Source organism: Schistocerca americana, chromosome 6 (assembly GCF_021461395.2).
Source record: "Schistocerca americana isolate TAMUIC-IGC-003095 chromosome 6, iqSchAmer2.1, whole genome shotgun sequence".
In the NCBI taxonomy this organism is placed as follows: Eukaryota; Metazoa; Arthropoda; class Insecta; order Orthoptera; family Acrididae; genus Schistocerca; species Schistocerca americana.
The window spans coordinates 80,959,117-80,974,615 of NC_060124.1; the positions used below are offsets into that span (position 1 = coordinate 80,959,117).

Consider the following 15,499-nt stretch of genomic DNA (forward strand, 5'->3'; position numbering starts at 1 on the left):
AAGCTCTGTGAACAGGGACCATGTTATCATGGAACTCAGTATCACCACTGGGGAGCAAACTTTGTGCCTTGGGATGGACCTAATCAGTGAAAATGATCACATAATCGTTGGCAGTAATGCGACCTTGCAGTGTATCCATGGGACACAGAGTATATTATGATATGACTGGCCAGATCATCACGTAACCCGTGCCATGTTTCACTCTTAGGATGTAAACCTGGGCTGTTGCTGGAAACCATCTGAAACAAGATTCATCCAACCAAATGGAAGTCCCTTCATGTTGTCTTGGCTCTGACAGGGTTTCAGAGTTCAATATTGAGTTTTTCAGTGACTCCTGGAGCCGTTTTCCTCTTACATTTTCATCAAAATTCTCTTCAGTGAGTATCTGTCATAATCACTTGATGCAGACTTTCTTCTGCATTGTGACTTAGTGGATGATGTTTTCCTGCTCTCCTTGCATGTGGTATAAATCTTCAATATAGTGTCTCTTGAAATACCAAACACTTCATCTACCTTGGTTGCAGAAACATCCACCATATGAGCACCAACAAACTGCCCATGTTCAAACTCACTTAGCTACGGCATCATGTTCTCACAACTATATAGAACTTTGTTCTGACCACAGCTGACACTTGTAACATATTGAAGACATTACACAGATGGCATTTGTGGTTAAATGCAATAGCACAATGTGTAGACTTAGTTAGCATTCATGTTTATGTTCAAGCATTCATTTCTTGCAGTGTTTCCATGTTTTTGTCCTACCCCTGTATGTGCATACTGCTGGTACATTAATACTTGTTGTTCACACTTAGAAAAGGGAGAGTAGATTTAACTTCTGTTGGAAAAAAATAGGTAAAAGTATGTGAATCACTTTCAAAACAACTAAAAGTTGATTTTCAGAGTCTCCAAATAAAATCTGTTAGTAACTTGGGTATGATCACATGCAACTTAGTGAAGTCATCAGTAGGGATACAGTAACCTTCAGTGGCATATTTTTGTGATTCATACTGCCTGACAATGTGCAAACAAGTGGGCCAGTATTATCCATGAAAGACAAGAATTGTCTGCCCACTCTCTAATGAAACTCCAGAGGAGGACATTTTAAAAACAGAATTTTGTACTAAAAATGTAATGTGATGTAATTGAGGCAAAACTAAGCAATGAGTTTTGTAGGAAAGAAATGTACTACTGACTATCACTGTAGTAGTGTGGTGTCTAAGGACATCAACTCAAAAGTCTACACAATTTCTGAAGATTGTGAATATTAATTATTTTCATATAACATATTTCTTCTGATTGAGTAATAAGAAATAGGGCTGGTATGCTTGAGCTTCAGTTTTCTCTTAGGCCGGTATTACACTATTAAATTTCTTTGTCAAAGATGTGATCAAATATTCTGTCAAATATATTTGACAAAGATCTTTGACGTAGCGCTAGAAGGGGTATTACACTGTCATCAAATTTTTTGTCAAAGTTCAAGATGGCTGACAACAACTTGTTATTAACCACAGCAATTGCACGTACCGCAATTGCATTTTGTACACATGTGGAAAAGAAGTGGGGGAAAAAAAGGAACCATACGTACGAGATTGACAGTCTTAAATTCCTGGGATTACAACTTGATAATAAATTCAGTTGGGAGGAGCACACCACAGAACTGCAGAAAGACCTTAACAAATCTGTATATTTACTTCTTAATGAAATTTGTCGTAAATAATATATCTCTTTTTCCAACAAACAACTCAGTTCATACATACAATACCAGGAACAAAAATGATCTGCACAAGGACTTAAAAGCACTTACTTTAGTTCAAAAAGGGGTCCACTACTCAGGAACACTCATCTTCAATAATTTGCCAGCAAACATAAAAAATTTAGTTAGAAATAAAGATTAGTTTAAAAGGAGCCTGAAAGACTTACTACTGACCAACTCCTCCTACTCCATTGGCGAAATTTTTAATAGAAACAAATGATGTATTTATTCATACTAACAGTATTGTTATTTCAGCTTTAAAAAAATCGACATGTTCCACATCCACGAGGATCTCCTCAGCACGGATCTATGGAACGAAAAACTAATCTAATCTGGGTGAAGCCGTGGGTTTGTCGACGACACGATAAAAGCATTCAACAAAACTTATTACATGAGCTTACAGTGGAAGACGTCAAGTCGTACATCAATTACTTAAGAATGGATGAGCATACATTTCTGTATGTGCTCAATGAAGTGTATCCTCATATCACAAAGCACAATATTCACTTAAGAACTGCTACATCTTCAGAAGACCGGCTCACTGTAACACTCAGATTCCTTGCTACAGGAGAGTGTTGGGTTAGGGTTAGGGTTAGGGGCGGGGCGGGGTTGGGTTGGGGCGGGGCGGGGTTGGGTTGGGGCGGGGCGGGGTTGGGTTGGGGCGGGGCGGGGTTGGGTTGGGGCGGGGTTGGGTTGGGTTGGGGCGGGGTTGGGTTGGGGGCGGGGTTGGGTTGGGGTTGGGGGCGGGGTTGGGTTGGGGTTGGGGCGGGGTTGGGTTGGGGTTGGGGTTGGGGCGGGGTTGGGTTGGGGTCGGGTCTCCAATCTTCTTAATCTATTTTTGTATTCAGGGTGCCTCATGTTGTAAAGCGCCTCATCAGCTTCAGACATCTCTATTAATTTTGTAGTTGTCGGCACACACCAATTGTATTTACCGGCAATGTTTATAAAAACACTACAGACGGCAGAACGCTGCAGCAATGCTAGCGCTCCATGTGGTAACATGTCACATTGCAGTGAGCAGAAGACAAGCGATTTCTTTGATCAAATATACAGCAAGGCCCTAGATTTGATCAAATATTGGACGACATTTGACAAAGTCCCTATTACACTATCAAATATCTTTGACAAAGATATTGGACAAAGAAATCTGATAGTGTAATACTGGCCTTAGTTCCTCTCAGCAGTCATCTGTAACACCAAGTTTAAAGTATGAGATTTGAAGTCACAACAAGATTCTCTATTTGCAGTAATGTCTGTCACTGGTTGTGCACAGCTGATTCTTTTCAATGAGCAGCATGGTACATAATAATTAATGTTATAATGTGGTAAACCTGTCGCCTAAAATACAAACAGTATATCATATTTATAGCACAGTCATGGTGATAAAGAAACTAATATGATATCAAGAAAATGTTTAACCCACAGTGGGAAACTACTTCATCATCATTTTAGTAATGTTGTTTTCCAAGGAATTTTCTGTTTTGTTTATGGACTGAGCTACAGTGCACGCCTGTCTCTAGAGAGCAATGAATCGTCTGTTATCTGCATAAAGAAAGAGACTGTAGTCTACCCATTTTTAAATGCACAGTTAGCCTTGTTAGCATTGCCTCCATAGAAAGTGGCAGAAAAATTGGTTTGCATTTCCGAATGGAAGGTAACCTGATGTAGAAGAACTGATGTTGGGAACAATCTGCTGTACCGTTAATGTAGTCCACACCAAAAATTGCATTTCACACACTTTAATTGCACTTGGACGCTTAATGAACTGCTGTTTATGGGCAGTTGAAGTCTCATCTGTTTTAATTACAGTACAGATAAAAAAGTAGACGCATAGTGCACTTGGTAGACACCCTGCAATATTGTTAGTGCTTATTCACTGAAGTCCACTTGTGGCAAACATATATAATTAATGCAGTCACTGAATAAAGCTCTTAAAGCACTACCCCTCAAATCTGAAAATAATTAATAGTTCATTCAGTCATTAAAAACACTCACCAAATTGAAATTTACATAACATTCAGTACATTTCCCAACTTATAATCTGTAAGAAATCGTCTGCAGTACCTTATTCCATATTTTGTCTGCAGTACCTTATTACATATTTTTGGACATAAGTCTCGCTCATTTTGTAACTCACTACAGATGCAACTAAAATGGTTTCCGAAAAGCCTCTTTAATAAGTTTACAATAATTAAAACTGATGTTATCAATTGTTGCTTGCCTGTTTTTCACAAATTACAAAGACATTTCTGAGTATCTGAATAGTGGATGGAGATTCATTTAAACGTGAACTTCCAGATACAGCAATAATTTCTGTTGAATTATACTGGCTGGTTTGTGCAAATACATTTCTATTTCGGCAGTGATGTTTTACCAAAAATTGTTAATTACTTCAAAATCAACTGAGTACGTGTTGCTAACATACTTTCATTGCTGGTTGTATGATACTTCTCTTACTTACACAGCTTTTTTATCTACTTTATCAGAAAATCAGTAATCAGGCATATTTTTACACATGAACAATATAATGAAATCTGAACTTACTAATGTTTGTAATCAGCACATTTTCAGCCAAACTAACCATCCTTATGGATTCAGAAAACTTGAAAGAAAGTAATCTAATACATTTAAGTTGAATTGGCCCTGAGTCGATATGGAAGGTTTTTAGGTACTATACATATCCCATACAAATGACCTTCGGGAGGACGACGGTTCAATCCCGTCTCCGGCCAACCTGATTTAGGTTTTCCGTGATTTCCCTAAATCGTTTCAGGCAAATGCCGGGATGGTTCCTTTGAAAGGGCACGGCCGATTTCCTTCCCAATCCTTCCCTAACCCGAGCTTGCGCTCCGTCTCTAATGACCTCGTTGTCGACGGGACGTTAAACACTAACAACCAACGACCATACAAATGACTATATCAAAGATATCACAATAATAACAATAATAATAAACACCAGATATTACAGCAAGCATATTATTAAAGATCCCAATACCACAACAGATAAATGCAGACTTTGCAAACAACAAATAGAAACTGTAGATCACATCACAAGTGGATGTACAATACTAGCAAATACAGAATACCCCAGAAGACATGACAATGTAGCAAAAATAATACATCAACAACTTGCCATACAACATAAACTAATAAAACAACACGTTCCCACATACAAGTATGCACCACAAAATGTACTGGAGAATGATGAATACAAATTATACTGGAACAGAACCATTATAACAGATAAAACAACACCACATAACAAACCTGACATTATACTCACCAATAAAAAGAAGAAATTAACACAACTAATCGAAATATCCATACCCAGTACAACAAATATACAGAAGAAAACAGGAGAAAAAAATTGAAAAATACATCCAACTGGCTGAGGAAGTCAAGGACATGTGGCATCAGGATAAAGTTGACATTATACCAATTATACTATCAACTACAGGAGTCATACCACACAATATCCACCAGTACATCAACACAATACAGCTACATCCAAATGTATATATACAACTACAGAAATCTGTAATTATTGATACATGTTCAACTACCCGAAAGTTCCTAAATGCAATGTAACATATACCGTACAGTTAAAAGGAAGTCACGCTTGATCAAGGTCTGCGTCACTTTCCGTTTTTAACCAGACATAAGGTCTGAGAAAGGAAAAAAGATAATAATATTTTAGAGGGAGAAAAACAAGCTGGAAAATAATCCACCTGGTTTGTCACAAGACGTGATGGTACTAAGACAGTACAGGCAAGCATGATCCTCATTGAAAGCATGACACATTACTGTGCATTCTGTGAAACTGACTGGTGATGAATGGTTAGAACATGCCACTCTGGGTAAACAGTGCCCCCATTCACTCTGTTATGAAACTCTGCTTCCCTGCTGTTCTGTAAGGCCCCTCCCTTGAAACAGGCCGTTGTCCTAATTAAATAATGTAATTATTTGCATAGTGTAAGTAGTTCATGAAACCAGACTCCTCTTTGTAATTAATAGACTGTCATATTTCTTTGTGTTGCATGCGCATAGTCGAGAACTTAATGCTTCATCATGGATGATTCTTAACTATGGAACCCGTAACAATTATTGTTCTTAAACTGTGAATGTGGTGGTTGAAAATATCGGAAGCTGTCAAGAGAATGTGTTTCCTATTGACTTCAGTGTTCAGTTCATGTAAATGACCCACTCTCTGCTAGGTACATACACACAATTAGAATACATATTTCATGATGTGTATTTCAAATTAGTCACTTTGCATTTTTACTACTTCTAATCGCATTGCTTGCAGAAACCGTGTGTCATGGTTGAATAAGAGTGGGGAGTTAGAGTTATAAGTGCAATAATGGAACATGTCATGCTTCCTGTGCCTTTCTGTTTCAATTTGTCCACATTTTTTACCATTGCCATGCTTCTGGTAAAAACAGATACAAGGGGATGGTGTAAGAGGATGTTACCTCATCATGTCACAATGTCTCAAGTATTGTTTGAGATCCAGCTGTGTATTGGTTGGTGTGACTAGTTACTCCTGTGCTTGTAGTGAGTTAGTTTTTCTACCTCAACCTCTACATCTTCATATACATCTACATTCGTGAACCATTGTGCCCCACTGTACCAGTTAGTAGGGCTTTCCCCATTCTATTCACCTATGGAACATGGGAAAACTGATTGTTTAAATTCCTCTGTACATACTGTAATTAATCCAATCTCACATTCCGTTTGGGAGTGATATACGGGGGTTTGTGTATATTCCTACAATCATCATTTAAAACCAGTTCACAAAACTCTGGTCAGTAGACTCAGGGTGTATACGACCCGGGAGATCCGGGAAAAACCCAGGAATTTTTTCATCCGGGAGAAAACCGGGAAATACCCGGGAATTGTTTAGAATTCCGGGAATTTTTCATTGTTTTAGTTTTCAGTTAAATTTTGGTGATTTTGACTAGTAAGAACCAATACTCTAACAAAGGATGTTACTGTATCCCACTACTGCAGAATAATACTGCAACAACAAAACATGAACGAGAGAAAAAAAACGAAAATAAAACTTAAGTTGTGAAGGAAATGCGCCATATACAACAACAAAACAGTGCTCATACAAGCGTCTGCCAACAGCAAAGTGTGTCAAAGGCTTTAGGAAGACTGCAGTGCTTCATAACACGCACAGTTGAGTCGCGTATGAGTAGTATCTTCTCCCGCTTTTGGTTACAGAAGTGTGGCTGGGCGCCACTATTTAATATTGCCCCTGTTCGGAAATATCGTAGATCGGGGCTTATGCACAGAGCAGTCAGAGTTGTGGTGGGGAGGTGGGTCATCTCTACGTGATCTGTGTTTACGTTCAGTGATTTTGTTGTTTCCTATTCGTCTATTGCTCTCACGTTAAATGAGAACAAAACGGATTTTTGTGTATTTTGTTAAAACACGTTCGCATAGTTACGGATGGCCAAAATATGTTATTAGTTTCAGATATTATTTCCGCCTTTCTGACAGTCAAGCGTTAATCGCCTTGCGGAACAATGAGGTTATTTTTGCCGGTTTGCTAAAGAGATTTGGCTTTCATTAATCTTTTCTGCTGAGGAAGTCAATTTATTTGGATCGAAGTATTTAATTTCACACTATTGGCTAGTCTCAACTGTTCGCTGCATTTCAAGTGCACGTATGGCATTATGCCATAATAAAGAACCAAACATGAGATTATACAGTACTGGTACTCCAAGAAAATTTGCATACGAGTGTGCATTTTAAGCCGAATTATGCATTTTAGCATGGTTCACGAAATTCCGACGCTTTTTAAGTATCCTCTGATGTCTTGTTTCTTTTATGACATTATGTTTCACACCTACAAACATATATATGGGCTTCCTGCATCATCGTGGCTGCGCAGGCGCGGTTACGCCTGTTATCTGGTGCTTTCTTCCAGCTGCTGAGACGAACCTGTTTCTAACAGGTCGCGGGAAAGTATTGCGAATGGTTTTCTTAAATCACAAAGCGTTTGACTCTGATTTAAAAATCAACTCTTTGAGGATGACCATTTAGAAGAATTTGTAGCCCAGAAGATGAGACATTTGTGTCATTATTAAAAATTTTACTGGCACATTTTGTATGCATCTTGAGTGCAACACGCGCAAAAAAGATCAACATAATATGTGGAAGCTTAACTTTTCTTCCAGCTTATTAATCTTCGAGACCAATATTATCTGTGAATGCTACGTATATTAATTTAAACCATTAACTTTTCTTATTTGTGTGTTCGCGCTACTTAAGAGTGATCTTGCTATTGGCTGACTATATCACGTTCCTATGCTGTCATCAGCTGGCGAGATCATGTGACATGAGCTATGACTGGCTTACAAAACGTGTCCCCACCCCCACCCCCACCCCCCTCCACCCCCTCAGTCTCGTTTTCTAGAGTGCCGGGAACTACGTCGGTATATAAAACCATAAATGTTCAAAGGATTGATGAATTTTGCAGTGCCGAGGAAGAGTATACTGTCGCTTAACACGGAAAAAGTGTATTTTCACCCGGGAGAAAGTGTATTTTTAACCGGGAAATCCGGGAATTTTTTTTCCTTGTCCACGTATACACCCTGAGACTTTCTCCGGACAATTTCCATCTATCTTCAAGAGTCTGCTAGTTCAGTTCTCAGTGACTCTCCCAAGGATCAAACAAGCCCGTGACCATTTGTGCTGCTCTTCTTTGTATACATTCAATATCCCCTGCTAGTCCTATTTGGTATGGGTCCCACACACTTTCCCAGTACTCCACAATGGGTCACACAGGTGATTTGTTAGCAATCCCCATTGTTAATAGATTGCATTTCTCTAATATTGTACCAATAAAACAGTCTGCTACCTGCTTTACCCACGACCGAGCACGTGATCGTTCCACTTCATGCATCTACTAAGTGTTATACACAAGTATTTGTATGAGTATACAGATTCCAACTGTGACTCACTGATATTATATTAATAGGATATTATGTTTCTTCATTTTGTGAAGTGCACAGTTTTACATTTTTAAACATTTAAAGCAAGCTGCCAATCATTTCACTGCTTTGAAATCTTACCAATCTTCTGATTGAATATTTGTACACCTTCGTTCAGACTATACTTAGTTGTAGAAACTGCATCATCCACGAAAAGTCTGAAGTTACTATTAATGTTTCCCACTAGGTCATTAACATACAACACACTTCAAACTGGGGTGCACTCAAAATTACTTGTCCCTCTGCAAATGACTCTCCACCTGAGATCACATACTGCATCCATCTTACCAAGAAATGCTCAGTCCAGTCACATATTGTATCAGGCACTCCCTGTAATTGTACTTTTCATGATAAGCATAGGAGTGGCACTGAGTCAAATTATTTTTAGAAATTGAGGAATACAGCATCTACCTTGTGTCCCACTTCTCCACCAGTTTGATCAATCACTTCAGTTCCGTATAGTTTCCCTTCCGTGAAATGCTGAAGATCATTTTGAATCCATTTCTTAGAAAGTGATACAAAAGAAAACAGATGCCTTTGGAAATGAATTCCAGCACTCCATTGCCAACAAAACCATTGTTTACACAAATCAGTATGGCAGAGCATCCACAGAGAGTCCACACTTCTAGAGAGAGAGACCATGTGATGATGTGGATATTTGTTTATGTACAAAGTTCACCTGTCATCTGTCAAATTTCTCTGAGAAACCTGACACCGCAAAGGAGAACAGTGATGGGGCATGGCATCATGTGAAGTTCACCTTGCAGTCACAGATATAGTTCACATTCTCTCAGCTACACACAGTGCACAAGACAAATTGTGTGACAAACTGCTCGGTAAATTTAATTGAAATAACTTATTGGAGAACCTGGATTAATTCTCTGCACTCCTGCATGTGTGAAATGTATTGCTTTGACCCAAGAGGCAGGGTTAAATTTCTCCACTCCGAAGTCCATAATCAAAGCCCAGTACCTTTCTGACTACTCTTGTAAAGAGTCAGAGGCCCGAACACTGGACTGCAATATGTACAACTGACTGACTTGTCACAGCTTCTGCTGATAATCTCCACAACAACAAAACATGTGTACAGTTGAATGTCGATAGACCAAAAGACTCTCAAAAACAGAACAAGCCGGTTTCCATGGAAATAAATAGAATTTTGCTTCAGTTAAACCTCACTAAGTTAGCATCATTCAGAAAGCACTGGATCCAGCTAGTTAACAGTTCCACTCTCTAGTACAAAATTCCTCTCCTTATCAAACACTCGCATGCTGACCAAACAGCGACCATCACCTAGAGCAGGCCTGTTAAAGAGACGACTAGGTGAGCACGAACACTCACTCGCTGCCTCAGTAGTGAGCGCTCACCATAAAATGTGGTGATCAGACAGACACTGCCAACGAGTTCACAAGTTTTGAAACCACTCCGCAAAATTACAAAGCATTTACCCCTTTCATCCGATTACCCTTGGCACAGAATTCAGGCATATCTGTTGGCTTTTTCCTGCTCCTGCTCCTGCTAATAGCATTTTCTGTAATGTGGTGCTCGCTGTTAGGACTTTGAGACAGGTGGTGAAAAACAGCTGTCACCCACTCTCTTAAGGCAGATGTGCAGGCTCTAGCCACCCATTTAAGAGGATTAGTGTAAGCTGAACCCATTGTGTCCAGGTTGGGGGAAATCTCTTTCCTCCAGATACTGGAAACCGACTGTGACGTACACAATAGAGAACGTCTCACAGGTCTGGCAGAAAATCATGTGTTAAAGTTGTTTTACATTAATTAGGAAAACTTTCTGCAAATCCACATTTTGTTTTTCCATTATGAGGTGTGGTATTTTTTTGGGGGTGAGGGGAATCACTTAGTTCATTTATAAAGCCAAGTGAGAGACAGGTGACAGTGAGAGAGACAGGTGACAGTGAGAGAGACAGGTGACAGTGAGAGAGACAGGTGACAGTGAGAGAGACAGGTGGCAGTGAGAGAGACAGGTGGCAGTGAGAGAGACAGGTGGCAGTGAGAGAGACAGGTGGCAGTGAGAGAGACAGGTGGCAGTGAGAGAGACAGGTGGCAGTGAGAGAGACAGGTGGCAGTGAGAGAGACAGGTGGCAGTGAGAGAGACAGGTGGCAGTGAGAGAGACAGGTGGCAGTGAGAGAGACAGGTGGCAGTGAGAGAGACAGGTGGCAGTGAGAGAGACAGGTGGCAGTGAGAGAGACAGGTGGCAGTGAGAGAGACAGGTGGCAGTGAGAGAGACAGGTGGCAGTGAGAGAGACAGGTGGCAGTGAGAGAGACAGGTGGCAGTGAGAGAGACAGGTGGCAGTGAGAGAGACAGGTGGCAGTGAGAGAGACAGGTGGCAGTGATGTCTGGGAGAGAATAAATATTCTAGTGTAGGCCTTTTTACGCAGTTCCATTTGTTTCAGTCTTTTTTCTAAATATATTTGATAACGAGAGATACAGTCATATTTCCAGCTTTTGTGTAGATGCATGTCACAACTGCATATGTAAGTCTTGCAAGAAATATCCATTGCGTTATTGAGGGATTGGAGATAGCTCAAGGGTGGTCCTGTCAGGGCGGCACAGGATTTTAATACATTATTAAAAAAAACCCATAGCAAGAGTAATTGCCACTTTTTGGTGATATAATGATTTTTATAGCATTTGTAGACTTAGAGAAAGCTTTTGACAATTTTAACTGGAATACTCTTTGAAATTCTGAAGATAGCAGGAATAAAATACAGGGAGAGACAGCTTATTTACAACTTACATAGAGACCAGATTGTAGTTACAAGAATCAAAGGATACGAAAGGAAAGCAGTAGTTGAGAATTGAGTGAGACAGGGTTGTAGCCTATCCCCAATGTTTTTCAATCTGTAAAATGAGTGAGCAGTAAAGGAAACTAAAGAAAAATGTGGAGTGTGGATTAAAGTTCAAGGAGAAAAAATAGAAACTTTTGAGATTTGCCAATGACATTATAATTCTGTCAGAGACAGTGAAGATCTTTGAAGAACAGTTGAAGGGAATGGACAGTGTTTTGAAAAAGAGATATAAGATGAACATCAACAAAAGCAAAAGCAAAACAAGGTTAATGAAATGTAGTCATCCAAAATCAGGTTTAGTTGAGGGAATTGGATTAAGGAAAAAGACACTAAATTTAGTTGATGAGTTCTGCTATTTGGGCAGCAAAATAACTGATGATGACCAAAGTAGATTGGCAGTGGCAATGGGAATGGGAAGGAAATTGTTTCTGAAGAAGAGAAATTTATTAACATTTAATATACACTGAAAAGACAAAGAAACTGAAGTGGTGCTGGAGGGAATTGACATCATGAATCCCACAGAGCAGTCCATAAATCCCTAAGAGTATGAGGAGGTGGAGATCTATTCTGAACGGCACATTACAAGGTCTTGTAGATGTGCTCAATAATGTTCATGTCTGGGGTGTTTGGTGGCTAGCGGAAGTGTTTAAAACTCTGAAGTGTGTACCTGGAGCCACTCTTTAGCAATCCTGGACATATGGGGTGTTGCATTGTTCTGCTGGAATTGCTCAAGTCTGTCAAAATGCACAATGGACATGAATGGATGCAGGTAATCAGACAGAATGCTTACATATGTGTCACTGTCAGTCATATCTAGACATATCAGGGGTCCCATATCACTCCAACTACACTTTCCCCACACCATTACAGAGCCTCCACCAGCTTGAACAGTCCACTGCTGACATGTAGGGTCCATGGATTCATGAAGTTGTCTCCATACCTGTACATATCCATCCACTCAATGCATTTTGAAATGAGACTCGTCCGACCAGGCAACACATTTCCAGTCATCAACATTCCAATGTCGGTGTTGACAGGCCCAGGCGAAGCATAAAGCAGTCATGCAGTTGTTAAGGGTACGCTAGTGGGCCTTCACCTCTGAAAGCCCACATCGATGATGTTGTGTTGAATGATTTGTACAGTAACACTTGTTGATGGCCCAGCATTAGCAGTTTGGGGAAGGGTCGCACTTCTGTCATGTTAAACGATTAACTTCAGTCATCATTGGTCCCATTCTTGTAGGATCTTTTTCCAGCCACACCGATGTAGGAGATTTGATGTTTTACCAGATTCCTGATATTTACAGTACACTCATGAAATGGTCGTACAGCAAAATCCCCACTTCATCCCTACCTCGGAGATGCTGCATCCCATCGCCCGTGCACCAACTATAATACCATGTTTAAACTCACTTAAATCGTGATAACCTGCCATTGTAGCAGCAGTAACTGATCTAACAACTGGGCCAGACACTTGCTGTCTTATATAGGCTTTGCCGACTGCAGCGGCATATTCTGCATGTTTACAAATCTCTGTATTTGAATACACATGCTTATGCCAGTTTCTTTGGTGCTTTAAGTTTTAAGCATTTTTGGAAGGTGTCTGTCAATAGCTGTTTCATAATGAATAAAATGGATGTCTGAGTCATCAGCTGACTTATTTCAAACCCAAATATCAACCAGTTTCAGTCTTGGACCATCTTCATGGATGCTATCCAAAGATACAAATAATTGTATGTACTGTAGTATACAGGAAATTTCAACAGTTCCTTTAAAAAGAAGTGCAAAATAACATGAATGCTTACAGAGTTGAAGTGGTTTAAGCTACCACATTACATCAGTCATTCCTCAAATAATAGATAAAGCATGCCATTAATATCAATATACGGCACAGGACTCATACAAATATTAAATGTACACAAAGCAGTATTGAAGAGATCAGGAGTGTAAGTATTACTTTGTACAAAATATTGAGAAGTTGGTCAAAGATCTTCAAAAAATATTTTAATCATATGGTATAGTTACGTGTTAATGTAGACAACTAGACTATCTTTGGTGAATATCTTTGGTACAGATTCACATGTAAACAGAAAACGACGTTGCTATCTCCAAGCGTAAGATAACATAGAAGTTACATTGCAAGGTAGAAAACATTACACTGTATCATCTTCATTGCGTACACCTGATGAAATGTATATAAACAAACGTCAGTTATATCATAAACGTAATGGAAAGCACATCTGTAATATTAAAACAAGCTAAAATACAATGTTCAAAAATGTTTTGAAATGTTGCTCAGCATTCATATGCATCTAAGTTACAGTAGTGAACAATTAGTGTCACATATTGACTATATTTAAAGGAAACCTTCATATGTAAATAAGGTTTCATTACAGTGCTTAATTGGAAGCTTAGTATGTCAGAAATGCTACTGTCATAAAGAAGAGGGGAAAAAATAACGACAGCATAACAAACTATGTATCCAAATTTGGCTTTAAGGGATATTGTCAACACATATAAAATGGTGGTAGTGATGTGTAACATTCTTTAAACACTGTAACACTTTAGCTGAAGGTATTACAGGCTCAGCCATTAAGTATATATTTTGAGAGTCATATATAAAAAAAAATCTTCACATAATCAAGACAAGTGATTGCTAAACAAAATACGTACTTGCTTGTGTACAGATTTAAAAACAGTAGATGGAATGTAGACATCAGACTACAGAAGACTTTCTGATGTATCAATACATGATAGTTATGTACATAATAGCATTTGACAGTAAACATTTTTAAGTAAAAGAGGAATATATGACCCGTTGTTCATTAAAATGAGAATTACATCTTGGGAGATGGAACATACTTCAGGCAGATGGAACTTTTGGACCAGAAGTCCATGTCAAATATTATAAAAATTAAAAGTAGAATTAATAAGTGTTTAGCATACTCAATGTCAAACAACAGGAAAGAAGTTACTAACATTTTATAACTGTTTATGTTGAACAACGGTAATTCACGGGTTGTGGATAACAAACCATAATATAATTATCTGCACTGCAGCCGTGTAATGAGGAACCCTAATAGGAGATATAAGAAAACTGTGTGCAATAAAATTGTAATTTATATCAAGTGGTTTGCCAACACATCCACATCGCGTGTATTACTGTTGTTACATTGAGTATGCTAAACATTCAGGACTTCTATTTTAACTTTTATTATATTCGATGTGAACTTCTGGTCAATACGTTGCCTTTGCCTAAAATATGTTCCTACTCCCAAGGTGTAGTTCTCATTTTAATGAACAACAGGTCATATATTTCTCTTTAACTTAAAACTGTTTACTGTCAAATTCTATTAAGTACATCGCATTCGGAAGGACGACGGTTCAATCCCGCGTCCGGCCATCCTGATTTAGATTTTCCGTGATTTCCCTAAATCACTCCAGGCAAATGCCGGGATGGTTCCTCTGAAAGGGCACGGTCGACTTCCTTCCCCATCCTTCCCTAATCCGATGAGACCGATGACCACGCTGTCTGGTCTCCTTCCCCAAACCAACCAACCAACCAACCTATTAAGTACATAACCATCATGTATCGATAGACAGGGTGCGGAAAAAGATCAGATGGTTTTAAAGTACAAATAACACAGATTTTAAGAGTGATAAAAAATGTTTTATTGGTTTTGCAGAATGGTGTTCATGGAAATTACAGAAAATAACAGTGGAAAAACCAATTTCATCAGTTTAAAATTTGAAGATGACGTCCTTCAAATGGTGTCCTGTGAGGTAACGGGCGAGTTGCAGCGCTCTGGAAATATTCTAAGTTCACAGTTGGCAGCCACTGCTTGGGCTGCCCGGCAGGGCCGAACTCGCTAGCATCCACGTGGTGCCTCACAACAGCCGGAGCACGTGGTCCATTGAGCACGTGGCAGGGA

At 39.2% G+C, this 15,499-nt stretch overlaps 1 protein-coding gene across 1 annotated transcript in view; it reads left to right on the forward strand.

The window, feature by feature from the left end:
* Window positions 1-15,499, forward strand: part of LOC124619556 (putative helicase MOV-10) — a 343,693-nt gene that overhangs the window by 178,718 nt on the left and 149,476 nt on the right. The gene's annotated exons all lie outside the window — the stretch shown is intronic.